The following is a 15,113-nucleotide window of genomic DNA, read 5'->3' as shown; positions in this document are numbered from 1 at the left end:
GCGCATGCCAACCACCTGAGGGGGCACGTGGCATCAAGCTTGGGGAGGACTGCATTCACTTCATGGGCGAACTGCTTGAAGATGCGTTGAGAGGCTGGGGCCTGAGCTCCGCCCAGGATGCAGGCGATCGCGCGTGGCTCCTGGAAGCCCCCAGCCCCCTCGTCCTGATGATGGTCCTCGTTTCTCCTTGGCTGCAGAGGCAGTGGAGGGAGGCCTGCGTTTCCTTGCGGGCGATCCTCGCGAGACTGATCCCTCCAGTCTCCCTCGCGAGGCTGATCCTGCCAGCGATCCTCGCAGGTCGGTCGTGCCACCCTTGGCGAGGGTTGTGGTCTTCCCAGCGTCCTGCGTTCCTTCCTCCTCCTTGGCCGTAGCCACGGTCATTGCGGTCGGGGCGCCGGCCGACTCTTCCTTCTCGCACGGCTCGGAGCTCTTGGCATTTGTTGGTGTTGTGGGTGTGGAAGTCGTGGTACACACAGTACCGGCTGCCCTTGAAAGACTCGGGCTGATCTCTGCCCCGCTTGGTGTCTGGTTCTGCCGCGAGCACGGCAGCCCCCTTGCGCTTCACGTCCTTGGCCTTGGATTTCTTCTCTTCTGGGTCTGCGGCTGGCAGATCGAGAAGGGAGAGGCGCCCTTCCTCAGCCCTGGTGCACTTGGTTGCCAGGTTGAACAGCTCCAAGGAAGTGCACAGATCTTCATGCATCGCCAGCTCCTCCTTCATCTTGACGTCACGCACGCCGTCGGAGAAGGCTGAGATGATGGCCTCCTCAGTCACCCTGGGAATCTTGAGTCGTGCGTTGTTGAAGCGTTGGATGTACTTCTGTAGGGTCTCCCCTGGTTGCTGCTTGATGCGGCGCATGTCGCTCACGGCAGGTGGCCGGTCGCGAGTACCTTGGAAGTTGGCGATGAAACGGGTGCGCATCTCGTCCCAGGAGGAGATCGTGCCTGGGGCCAGGTTCAGGAGCCAGGTGCGGGCCCCGTCCTTGAGTGCCATGCGAAACCAGTTCGCCATGACCTTCTCATCCCCGTTGGCGGCTTCGATGCCCAGCTCAAAGAGCTGGAGGAACTCCGCGGTGTCGGCCGTGCCGTCGTAGCGAGGAGGCAGGTCCGACTTGAACTTGCAGGGCCACGCGACGCTGCGCAGCTCGGTGGTGAAGGCGCGGCAGCCTGCTATGGCCACGGGAGGCCTCTAGTGACGAGAAGCTTGGTCTTGCGGGCCCCCATGCGCTGCAGCTAAGAGCAGCACGGGGTCTTGGCACGCTGGAACGGGAGCGTGGTCGCGACGGACTGGAGCAGGGAGCACTCGAGCAGCTTCTTGGGGGCGAGGAACCTCTTGGCAGCTCCGCTCTTGCTGCACTGGCGCCGGACGGGGCGGATTCCGTCGAGGGGCCACGCGTCTTGGGGCCAGGGCGCCTTCTTGAGGGGGAGGTGGCTGAGGCACCCCCGGAGCTTCATTGCCCGCGCAGGGCGGGGCGCGGTGCAGTGAGAAGGACGGCGCGGGGGAGCCCCCTGCGGCGCGGACGAGCTCGGAGACGTGGTCGAGCCATTCTTCGTAGACGTCGTTGACCGGACGGTAGCGCAGGAGCTCGTTTGCCGCGATGAGCGCAGCCCGAGCCTCCATGGCCGCACGGGGCGCGCGGGACGAAGAACCGGCTGGGGCGAGCGAGGGAGTGGCAGTGCGGCCGTCTCGCCTCATGGATGGATGTTGGGACGATGCCTGCTACTCGTTCCCCGCCGGGCCGGCGGCGGCGTTGACTGCGGGCGACAGGGAACGGCGGGGGTGGCCGCCGACGGGAGCCGTCTGGGCGACGTGGGAAGCGAGAGCGGCTCGGCGCTCGGTGCGGGCCCGACGAGCGTCTGACATGGACGCGATGGTTGGTGAAGAACAGGGCGGTGGAAGACAAATTCCGGCGCACCCCTACCTGGCGCACCAAATGTCGGATTTCGGGTTCCGGCAGACCCTCTAGATTCGAACACTGGGGTGCGCGCGGAGATTTAGCCCTCTGCCTACCTACACCTCACCGCCTCGCTATGAACTAAGAAATCAAAGGAACAACACAAGAGACATAGAGTTTATACTGGTTCAGGCCACCATTGTGGTGTAATACCCTACTCCAGTGTGTGGTGTGGTGGATTGCCTCTTGGGCCGATGATGAACAGTACAAGGAAGAACAGCCTCGCGAGGGTCTGTTCTTGGCTGGTGCGATGAATTGCTAGGGGAGTTCAGTCGCTCTCTCTACTGGTTTCTAGGTGAGGATCCGATTGATTTCTCGATGCCCCTACCTTGTGGGTGGCTAGTCCTATTTATAGGCAAAGGCCCTGGGCCTCTTCCCAAATATTGAGCGGGAAGGGCGCCAACAACTGGCCATTTTGAAGGGGAACATCTAGTACACTTATCCTGACTAAAGTTGGTCCTTGCCTGCCAAAGGCTCTTGTGGTGACGCTGGCTTGGCTCCACGATGACCACCATCCTGTCGTTCTGCTGGTCTTCGTGTTGTTGCACCAAAATGGATACCTTTGCTTGATGCTCTCGCCTGCGCTTGCTCCTTTGCACCAAAGAGGAAAGAAGGACACTACGCCGGCTGGCGCCCGCCTGGCGCCCTTGGTCGTCATGGCTTGCATCATGGGCACCTCGCGAGGTACCCCGCCTTGATCTCTCCGCCTCCTCGCGAGCCAGCCTGACGAGGCCGTGCCTGAGGAAGCCTCCTGTCATCCGCCCCGCGAGGCTTGGCCCCTCGCGAGGGTCTTGAACTCGTGCTGATGAAGATGGGCCATGCTGGGCCGCCCCTTGAGCCACGCCGCAGGCCGCAGGCAGGCAAGTCTGGGGATCCCCGTTCCCAGAACGCCGACATCCTCTTCTCTTCATAATTTTTTGTGCAGTTTAACCAAACTAAAATGACATCAGCACCATGGGATTTTGGTGACACTGTGCAAAAAATTTGACTTATCTCATGAATGTGAGGTATGTAATGTATAAGCATCAACAATGCAAAAATATGAAGGTAGTAACAAGTTTCATCGTTGGTAAAATGGTTGTGCAACAACATTAGAATGCCTTAAGAAAAAAATCTTTAATACATCCACAATCAACAGCTAACCTGAAATAATCCAGTGACATTAAATGGAATTGCTTAAATTTATCGGTGGCATTAGACCGAGTGCGGTATTAGCTAAATGTGGCATGACTTTAGTAGTAGCATTGCTTGGCTTTATCGGTGGCGTTATACTAACAGCAAAAATGTGGCAATAAGAGCATGGGAGGCCCATTCGGACAGTGGGCGCACCAGTATGATGTACCTCCACGGACGCATAGAGTGGTGAGGGAGGTATGGTTGTCTAGAGCAACAAATATCCAAGCAGCATATCTAGATTACATCCCATTTTTGTTCTCTTTATCCACCTATTTCCTATGTGAGGACAACAACCGATCAACCTGGTCATTCTCTATTGCGTTGTCATGCTTTTCTACCCTTTATCAACTAGGAGATAGGGGACTCATTCCTGAGCTACTGATTTTCCCCTTTTCAACCTAGATGCGGGTTCGATACCTAGTCTCTTTGACAGTAATTTCTCCCTTCCTTTCCTTATTCAACCCAGACATGGATTAGTATGGATGAAGTAGGGTTTCCTTTAATAGTGCAAATTAAGGTTTTCGTCTGCGTGACCAGCAGAGCAGAGGATAGAAAATTGGAGATGTGGTGGAGTGGAAAAAGATCTGCATGCAGCAACGTGGCGGATTGGGCAATAGAACAAGGGTATGGTTTGAAAAGAGGTAGCATAAATGAGGGTCGCCGCGAAGTGGCTTTGCTCGTGGTCGTTGTCCTTCGCACACACTACGATAGTGAGCTTGGGGACGGGGGCCATCCCACGTGGGCGCTAGGTCTGAGAGGATGGCCTTGTCATCAGTGTGTGACCTCGCTCGCCGATGATGAGTGTGTCAATGATGCACGTCCTTTCCTTCCCCAGTGAATAGGATCCTGGCGGATCTGTGACCATTAGTGAGGAGGGAAAGAGAGGGGCCATCGCCAACTTTTTTAGATCTGGAGAGAGGGTGATAGTGTGAGAAGCAAGTGGGCAGCCCTTAGCAAGCAAGCTCTGAAGCTCCAGCCTATATATCTTTTTTGATACTAGTACTAGAGGTGGAGTAGTGGTAGAGTAGTTTATACTTTATCCGCATACAATACCAATTAGTTGTGATTCAAAACTGAACGACATGCCATTAAAAAAATAAAATTGAGAAATAATGCGACACCTCAGGCCAACGTGGCCAGATCGCATTTTGCACAAGAAATGACACACCATGTTTCATTGACATGTGGTCTCATTCCAACATGTAAGTGAGATGAAGGCGAGTCCTTTTGTACAATTTTCGAACGGACATCTATGTAGGCCGGGCACCTCTTCCTGTACCGTGGCAACCGTCAACCGCCTCTTCGCCTTTCCCTCTCAATTTGGAACTGTTGTCGCACACTCTTCCTCCCTCCTTTTGCCTTCACCCTTCCTTCTGCCATTGTTCAGTCATCTTCTCCATGGAGGGAACAGGCCGGAAACGACCCCGTTATTCTTGCCCCAATCTGAAATATGATGTGGTGGAGAAACTCATTGATTAGTGCGACATCATCACCTCGGCTAGCATGGCAGGTTCATTCCAGACTATTCTCGACTCAAAAAATAATATCATTCCAAAGAACCCAAGGGTTTAGGAGCGGTTTGATCTCCCCTATTTTCTTCGCCATGACCCTGCTCGCTGGCGCGGGGACGACGGAAGCCTCGCCTTGTGCAAGTTGATGCCGCTTGATAATGATACATGTGATGTTAAGATTCCATCGTTTAAGGGTAAGGCCTCGGCAGGCGCAAATGGAGATTGGGTTGTTTATATTGGGTACAACTGCGAGTGGGAACTTGTGAATGTGCACACTCCTCACCGGGTTCCACTTCCAAAAATCTTGGAGTGCCCTAAGGTTGAGCACATAAATGATCTACATACGTTCAATTACGGTCATGGTGACTGCCATCTACAGAAGTAGCAATTTGTCGAGTTCCCATCCGCTCTTGGGATTACACGAACAATCAAGTTGTTGCTATCTTCAATAAGCTTGTTGTCGTCGTTACTAATATGTCTCCAACGTATCTATAATTTTTGTTTGTTCCATGCTGTTATAATATCATTCTTGGATGTTTTACAATCATTTTATAGTCATTTTATATCATTTTTTGGTACTAACCTATTGACATAGTGCCTAGTACTAGGTGCTATTTTCTGCATGTTTTCTACATCGCAGGAAATCAATATTAAACGGAGTCCAAATGCAGCGAAACTTCTTGAGAATTTTTTTTGGGCCTGAAGACATCTAGTGGGCCAAGGAAGCACCTGGGGGGTGCGTCGAGGGGACAGCACCCACCAGGGAGTGCCTGGGGGGCCAGGCGCACCCAGGTGGGTTGTGCCCACCTCGGTGCCCCTGAACCGCCTCTTTGCTCTATAAATACCCCAATATTCCAGAAACCCTAGGGGAGTCGACGAAAATCAATTCCAGTGGCCGCAGAGTCTAGAACCACCAGATCCAATCTAGACACCATCACGGAGGGGTTCAGCACTTCCACTGGTGCCTCTCCGGTGATGCGTGAGTAGTTCTTTGTATACGTACAGGTCCGTAGTTAGTAGCTAGATGGCTTCCTCTCTTTCTCTTGATTATCAATACAATGGTATCTTGGAGATCCATATGATGTAAGTCCTTTTGTAGTGTGTTTGTTAGGATCCGATGAACTCTAAGTATATGATCAGATCTATGTTTTTATCCATGAAAGTTATTTGAGTCTTCTTTGATCTCTTATATGCATGATTGCCTATAGCCTCATATTTCTTCTCTGATATTTGGGTTTTGTTTGGCCAACTTAATTTATTTATCTTGCAATGGGAAGAGGTGCTTTGTGATGGGTTCGATCTTACAGTGCTTGATCCCAGTGACAGAAGGGGAAACGACACGTATGTATCGTTGCTATTAAGGATAACAAGATGGGGTCTATTTCTACATAAACAGATCTTGTCTGCATCATGTCATCATCCTTATTGCATTACTCCGATTCTCCATGAACTTAATACACTAGATGCATGCTGGATAGCGGTCGATGTGTGGAGTAATAGTAGTAGATGCAGGCAGGAGTCGATCTACTAATCTTGGACGTGATGACTATATAATGATCATTGCCTAGATATCGTCATGATTATTTGAAGTTCTATCAATTACCCAACAGTAATTATTTTCCCACAGTTTGTTATTTTTCTCGAGAGAAGCTACTAGTGAAACCTACGGCCCCAGGGTCTCTTTTCATCATATTTGCCTTTGCAATCTATTTTCCTTTGCATTTACTTTCAGATCTATTAAACCAAAAATACAAAAATACCTTGCTGCAATTTATTTGTTCCGCGATCTATTTATCCTATCTACCACTTTTACCTCATGTTATTTGCCTATCTTGAGGCACCGTACCTGAAAGGGATTGACAACTCCTTTAACACATCGGGTTGTGAGTATTTGTTATTTGTGTGCATGTGTTTTTTACGTGGTGTGAGGAGGTTCTCCTACTGGTTCGATGACCTTGGTCTCATCAATGAGGGAAATACCTACCGTCACTATACTGCATTATCCCTTCCTCTTTGGGGAAATACCGACATAGTTCTAGCAGACATCAGTTACTTCCACGCCTCGATGGATATTGCTCAAAAATCAATTTCTGTACACGGATGAGTACTATGATGCAATTCAATACGAGCATCTTATGTTTGCTGCCACCACTCGTGGCACTGTTTTTGCATGGAATCCTTATTGCTTCTGTACATTTGACTCCAACGTAATTAGAATTGTTTCATCCATGTGCATGCGAGTTAGTATCCCCGTACTGATTAACCTTCTTGTGTTTCCAAGGTCCAGTGAACATTTGACCACCTACACTTGAAAAATTCTATAACCAAGGGGGAGATGACAATGGTGATGATCACGAGCATGAGGACGAGCAAGACCTACATACTCTATGGCGCCTGGCAACTTATGCTGAAGGATCACCTCTTCTTGTATGTATACAGGGCACTACTAATGTTACTAAGGAAGCAGGTGTTGTCTCCCATGGTTGCACTCTCTGGACCTATTCCAACATCCGTTGCAGGGTAATCGGGATGGATACTAGTGTGCTAGCGCCAGCAGCTTCTGCCTGGTTTTGTATTGTTAGTCTTGGAGAAAACTTTCTCTTCCTTGGACAAAACTATCCAATGATGGTGAAAGGTGATCCAGCTACTGTTGCCACAACATTACTGCCATTTATGAGAAGCAAGTGTATCTATACCTTGGACATTTCTACGGCTCCCTACCCTGGCTATGACAATTCCTGGTATAGGCCACTTCAGCCTGGATGATGAGTCATGCGTTGGTCTCGATATTGATAATAGTTGGCCCTTCCCGGAGGCTTACTTATGGTTCAAAGCAAGCATTTCCAATGACAAGGATTGGTTGAGCTGAAGTTCATTTCATTGCTTGTTATTTGTTGTAAGTTAAGAACTTTAGTATTTACTAGAATGTTTTGTTGGAAATAATCTATAATCCAACATGTATCCTCATTGTCGTTGTGTGTTGATGACTTGCTGTATGTGATGAATGGTGCATTTGCGTATGCATGTGATAAACTTAATTTATGAATGGTTTTCAAGTCACTTCTTGGAGTTTGAGTAACGTAGTAGTAGCCAACATCCGGTTATATGAAATTGCCACATCACGTAGAGCCAGTAGTAGTATACTAGTACAATAGTTAGTCCTAGTAGTAGTATACCATCAACTAGAGCTAGGTGTCACGCGGAGGCCGAGAAATATGGTGATAGCATGAGGTGGGCTTGTACAGTACATATGTATGATGTAGGCTCAGGGCTTGCCGTGTTTCCTACTCCTTCAGTCTAAATGTGGAGAAGATTTGGTCAAGTTCTTCCTCCTTTTGCCGACACGTGGGACATCCAGCATGTCATGTTATGCAAGAAAATGGAGTGCTAGTTGAAGGCACATGATGTGCATCTTGGGTTAAACTGTAAATAGAATCTTACTATTGAGTAACTCCAAAAGCGGCTGCCAAAGATCTTTATTGGATTTGTTTTTCATCACCAACATGCCGAGGTAAAAGATGTGCAGGTTCAGTGGGTCGTCTTGCATTTTCACTGACATGTGCGACCGAATCTGAGCAAACAGACGATGGGCACACTCCGCGCGTCTGCTGGCTAGCTGAGAAGAGAGAGAGGAGGGCTAATCACGGACTCTAGGAAATTCTGTGGCAATGTTAGTAGTACTAGTGGTGTATTGTCCTCCTAGAGAGATAATGTGTTCGCTCTATGTAACCAACTCCTCAATATAGTGGGGTGGCATGGGCCATAACTAGCATTCACGTCTAGGAGTACGGCACACGCCACCCACACGAGTCCAATCTGGCACCAATTTTCTTGGAATCTGTGCTACAACTATCTCTACTCCCTCCTGTTTTCTCTAACTCAGCCATCGCACAGTGGGCAGGGTGGGGGTTTTCCGATAGTTGGGTTGCTCAATTGCGGTCCCACTTGTAAGTGAAAATGCAACACAACACACATTCCCCCTTGAGCAGCGTGTCGAACCAACCGTGTTGGGGTGCGAGGCGAACATGGCAAGCTTTTCCTTTTGAACTTGTAACTTATCAAATTTGGTTCTGCTCCTTGGCCCGACCGATAGATAGTAATGAGAAGTTGATGCCAAAAAATGAGAAGTTTGGTTCTCGCGCGGTTCATGCATGGCACGTATGAAAAATATGAAGTTGATGTGAAAGATAAGATAATTACTACAATATAGTCCGTCTGTTCCTAAATATTTGTCTTTTCAGGAAAGATACATACGGATCCACCAACGACATCCTCACGCCCGAGTGTGCCCAGTCACCAACCGATGTGTGAGGAGCAGCGGTGTTGGCGGCGAGCACAACGTGCTTCTGAACAATGTCGTCCAAGGTTGCCCTACGGTACACGAAGGTCAGCGTCCTATCATCCTCCTCTTGCACATAGTAGTCCTTGTGGACTATTTGCTCATAGACGTGAGTGATTATGTTGATGGTGTCTTGCTGCGCCAGGCGCTGTGTGACGAGCACGACCTCGAGGTGGACATTCTCCGGCGCGACGACGGGCAGTCGCAGGGCCACCAGTGCGTCGAAGAGGTTGTCACCATAGAGACTGTTGAGGGTGGCGGGCATCGCAGAGCCTGGGTGCGTGGGCTGGAGGCATCACTACAAAAAAAGACACTTCCGTGATGATACGTGTTTCTCACAGTAGGTCATGGTTTTTGTCATGCATGTACATCCATGACGATTTTATGACAGAATCAAGATAGTCATACATGTGCTGTCGTAGAAGTGTTCCATGACATTACCAAAATTATCATCACGGAAGTGTCCACTTCCATGACGATAAATCGCGCGTCACAGAAGTGCTTTCGTCAAGGGTGACCGACACATGGCATCCACTGTAACGGAACGCCATTAAGCTATCAGGACCGGTTTTGGATCCGATAACCCATTAACATCCCCAACCAATGGGGATTTTCAACGTGTAAAATCATGATTGGCTAGAGGAAACACGTGTCGGCTCACCGTTGGGACAGATGTCAGCCACTCATTGGACCGAAGGCTCTATGATGCATCGACACGTGGCACAGCCCAATAAAGGCCCATTCCTATGAAAAGGCCGGCCCGTTTGACTTGGTCAAAAGGTGGCGGGCTGGCCCATGGAAAGTCTGTTAACGGCTCGCATATAGCCCATTTACAGCCTGCTAACCCAGGGCCCGTTACGACCTATCCGAATTAGGCCCAGTAGCGTCATCTGGGCTGTCCAATATGATTCCAGCCCATTTAAAGTTCTGGCCCATGTATGGCCGATGACGTCTTTCGGCCCATATTAGGCCCTTTGTAACTGTTGGCCCATTAACGGCCCGTGGTGGAACTGACCCGTAATGAATAGTGTATCACTTTATACCCATTAACGGCCCATTAATCCATTAGGCCGTTTGCAGCCCATGTTATCTTTCGGCCTTCTCAGGGCCCATTTATTCTTGGGTTCATTTCCAGCATTCGGTTCCTTACGGCCCGTTACTATCATTTTCTGCTCGTGGGCCAAATTCAGCCCGTGGTTACAGTCGGCCCGTTTGTGGTCCGTTAATACATTGGGCCGTTTTCATAGCGTCATCAAATATGTCCTATTAACGATGGCCCATTATGGTCGGCCCATGAATGGACGATTCCAACTCTAGCCCGTTTACGGCCATAATATGGTCTGTTATTGGCCCATGTTTGGCCAAACGATCATACGGCCCGTATAAGGCCCATTGATGATACGGCCCGTAGAAGGCCCATTGTTTCTATGGCCCATAGAAGGCCCATTGTTTCTACGGCCCGTAGGAGGCCCGGTGTCACTACAGTAAATATTTAGCCCATGGTTATTGTGGCCTAGTTTTGAAAAATAGGTTATTGCAGCCACTAGCAAACCACGGAAAAAGAACTGCACTGACTACAAGCAAACAAATAAACAAGACAACAAGGAAATAAATAATCAAGCAACTTACACTAAGCTATCACGGCTATTACACATATTACATCCACTAGGCATCAAAGTTCGCCACCAGTGCAAATAAACGCGACGACAAAAGAATATAAAACTGAGAGCACTTCAGAAGGCACTAGGCCTGGCCAGGTCGGGGCCCCAAACAGCCAAAGAAGCTGAGTAGACCTCAGTTGTGTCAACGATAGATGCATCACCCGTAGTTGTATGGCATGATGGTGCGCAAGGCAGTCCTATGACATCTTCATTGCATATTTGACTTCAAGCCAGAGCTGAGCTGAAGCAAGCCTTTCCGCTTTAAGTTGAGACTGAAGAAGTCAAACTGATTGAGGCAGCGACTGCACAGAGGTTGTCTCGCACCTGCTGGTGAGTAGCTTCAACTCGCTGTCTTCATCAAGACAGGACCTTGGGGCCATCTCGCTATTGTCAAGATGGTTTGACTCACTATCTTTCCTAAAGTTCTGCCTGGCATAAGAGATATGACACTGAAAGAGAAACAAGGAGACACGTAATAGGTTTCACAATTATATAAGCAAATATATGGATCTGTTCTCCATAAGGAACATGTTTTTACAACTACAATTTGAAACTGGTAGTTGTTGCAAACATCCAATTAGATGTAAACAGCAAAGTAAACAGAAGTGGAGGAAATGATGCCTATCCAAATCTATACTAAAACAAAGATTGAAGGCTTAAGAAGGATGAACTTACAATACATGTTAACGCGGGTTGGACAAAGCCCTTCTCCATGTTGATGGAAGGATAATTCAATAAATTCCCCAAAGAAAATTCTTTATAAGCATTGCCATTATTCTACATTTTGTAAAGAGTAAATATAGATCAAATAATATTGGAAGAAACAGAGGATAATGAATCTCAGGTGCAGACTGATGATACATAATCAAATAGCAATTAATTAAGTACAATGTTACAAGGCAAAAGGGAGAGACGTACTGGCAAGAGCAATGTAGAGCCCAGTATTGTTGTGAGATCGTATGATCCTTTGAGCAAGGAGATTCATCTGAAATTAGTTTTCATACAAGAGAGAAGGTAAGGCACATGCAGAAATTTAGGACTTTAAATTTTGAATTGATATCATAGACAGTACCTGACGCTGGGCTCTCAGCAGTTCTAATAGGGGTTTGGCCAATGGAGTAGGGGTAAAGTGTGGTACAGTTGGGCCTGTGTTTTCTGTGGCTGTTGATCTATCTGATTTAACAGGTATCACTCCTTGAGGATATGCCCTCACCCTCTTCCTTTTGGACATCTATTACGAAAGAACAACATTTGACTGGAAAAACAAAGTGTGACGACACATGGAATAGGTACAGAAAATGGATAGGTATGGCATATACTCATATATGATGCTTAAACTAAGCAGATTTTGTAACAAAGTAGAAGTAATGCAAGAGGTCAGATGCAAAATATGTGCGACCAATACAACTTTTCCAAGTCAGAGCAAGCACCTTGATGGGTGAATAAGATAGGCCATCCTCCACCATGCCAAGTTTGTTAGCCAGTGGATTGTTCCGTAATATTCCTCTCGTGTGCCCATCCTCATATTCATTTTGATAATGTTCAATATCTGACATGCATGAAAACATAAAAACAAGTGAGATTTTCTTTGTAATGCAGAAGTGATTCTAATCCAATATTGCCTCCCTGTAAACCCCTTTGTGCTATCTCTGCAATTATTTTAAGAGATGCCATGCATGCTGTAATTTGGTGTGTGCATCAATATAATGTGGCCTACTACTCAAAATATGAGAGCTCCAGAAGTGATGACATTTTGCAGATGACAGCTTCAACATATAGTAAAGAAGAACAAGTCGACCTGACCTGACAGATTCAAAATATACTAAGGGAGAACAAATCGACCTGACCAGTCGACCGCGAGAGAAGAGGATCATCTTAAAGAAGAGCAGAAGAGCAAGAAGATTGACAATATTACAAGTCTTTCAATACAATGTCGGTTGGCCACCCATGATGAACCAGAGCACACAGAGAAATACTATTCTTTCCGATCTCTCCATATGTGGCTCACATGCATTTTGAAACTAAAGTAGGAACATTTAGCTAACCAATTAAACATCTCTCAGTTTTACTAATATCAGCATAATATTAGATATGAATTTGTACAACTAAGCTTGTTTAGCTCGATGGGTGGAGCAGTGCTATTACGACACGAACCACATAGGCTGATTGTGGTCATCATAAAATGGGGAAACCATAAGCATGATGAGTACAATGTTGACTGTGGCAGTTGGATGGCAGATCTGAAGCTGCAAACCGCGTAAAGGGTAGTTAGCAACCGATGTTTGCTTTAAAATAACAACTAAGATTTGGTATGGACAAGAAAGTACAGTCAACAAGTGACAAAGAAATGCAATTATGATGTCTCTCTATATGTCGCGACAAGCATTTGGAAACTCAAGTGGGACCTTTAGCTAACCAATTAAATGTGTCTGTTAACTAATATCAGTATCATATCACAATCATATTTGAACAACTAAGCTTTCAAATTCTGAGTGTTGTGTTGTTTAGCTTGAAGGGTGGAGTAATGCTAGTACGACAGAAAGCACCTACGCAGATCATAGTAGAGTAGATAAAAGGGGAAAACCCTAAGCATCAAGAGAAAAATCAGGAAAGTGGAACTAGCTGGACCAGTGGGTGGTGCACATGCTTTTCAAAACGAATACAGGAACATTAGGTGACCAATTAAACGTTCTCTGTTTTAGTGATATGAGCATCATATCAGATTCATATTTCAACACGTAAGCTTTGGGTTGAGGTCTTGAGGAGCAGTGCTAGCACGACACGAAGCACCTACGATGATTGTAGTGAATATAAAGGGGGGAAACCATAAGCTTTATGAGTATAGTGCCCATGCCATGGCGGATCTGAAGGTGCAAACTGGACAAAGCTACTTCGCAACCAATGTTTTCAACTAGCCACTACGATTTGGTACGGACAAGAAAAGTACAGTAAACAAACTACGATCTATTTTCCGGGTGAGATCAATAACTTAAGCACATATGCAAGAGTACCCCTCTCTTGTGATGCCGTGTAGGCCTCTGCTGATACGTTGAGGGTGGTGCGGGTGTGATGGTTGTCAGCAGCGGGGAAGAAGTCTTTAAACGGCAGACGGCCGGGTCGGGGGATAAATCTTGTTGCCATATATGAGGCGGTCGTAGGAGCGGCAACGGCAAGGTGGACGATGGCGCCGATGAAGCGGGAGGAGGTGATGAAAGTATCCTGGTCGAGCACTGTGGATGAGAGACGTCCATCTCTTGCAGTGGACGACGGGGTAGGGGTAGCGGCTCCGGCAAGGTGGAGGATGGGGTGGCGGATGGAGGAGGCTGGCCACAATGCGGAGGTTGTCGTGCCACCGATGGTGTATGAATGGGGAAATGGAGGGGTAGGGGGGATCTCAAACTTTGGGACGCGCTTCTCTGAAATGTGGGAAAGTTACAAACTTATCCCCCGTTTAATATTTTGGACATCGCATCGGATGGGGATAGGACGGTAATCTCGCATTCCCAAATATTTCCCAGTAACTATTTCGGGCGAGGAGAGGGTGTTTTGCCTCCCACGGTTGGCGCCCACGATGTATGAATGGGGCTGACAGGTAGGGCGGTTGTGTCACGTCTGAGGGAAGTTACACATCTGCCCCTATTTAAAATATTAGCCTACATCGATTTCGGACGAGGAGAGTTTGTTTTGCCGCCCATCGTGTATGAATGGGGAAATGGAGGAAGAGACACATGTCTTTCGGACGAGCTTGAATCAAATGTGTTTTGCCCCCCATGTTTGGCGCCGACCGTGTCTGAATGGGCTCAGAGGCCATCGTGTCATGTCTGATTGAAGTTACTAGTCTACCCCTATCGACAGCAGTGTAAATCCGGTCGATAAGGATGTCAAGTGTCAAAGGTAGACAGTAATTTCCATCTCGCAAACACTTGCTTCGGGAAGCCCACAAATTATAGTGGGTGTTTAACCGCTTCATTTAAAACTTGGGAGAATTAGCATTCACGTTTGCCCTGGGCCCTCGCAAACTAAATTCAAATCCAATTTGTATTCGATTACGAACATCCACAGATAATTCTACATTTTGTTATTTATTTCTTCAAAACCACAACAAAGATTTATTCCACCTTTATATATGATTATGATTTAGAAATGTCGTGATCTTCGAATTCAGTAGGTTGGATACACTCTGAGTCAAACAGTTATTTCATCCAATACAATATGCTCACACGAAAAACAGTTCACCTTATGTCAATCATACAAGTACTGAGGATTACCTCGCCTAAAAAAATAAGGATCATTACAACACATTGACAACATAGGGGGTCTTGCAACATAATCCATTCAGAGACATGACACAACATGAAAGTACAATAATCTAATGACAATTTCAACTCGTATCTAAAGAAGAACCGGGATTACCCTAGGCTTCAGATAGCAGAAACAGCAGGACCTCCTCCATCTTCAAATGCAACATTCTTAC

Source organism: Triticum dicoccoides, chromosome 7B (assembly GCF_002162155.2).
Source record: "Triticum dicoccoides isolate Atlit2015 ecotype Zavitan chromosome 7B, WEW_v2.0, whole genome shotgun sequence".
In the NCBI taxonomy this organism is placed as follows: Eukaryota; Viridiplantae; Streptophyta; class Magnoliopsida; order Poales; family Poaceae; genus Triticum; species Triticum dicoccoides.
Note: the sequence above shows the minus strand (reverse complement) of the source record.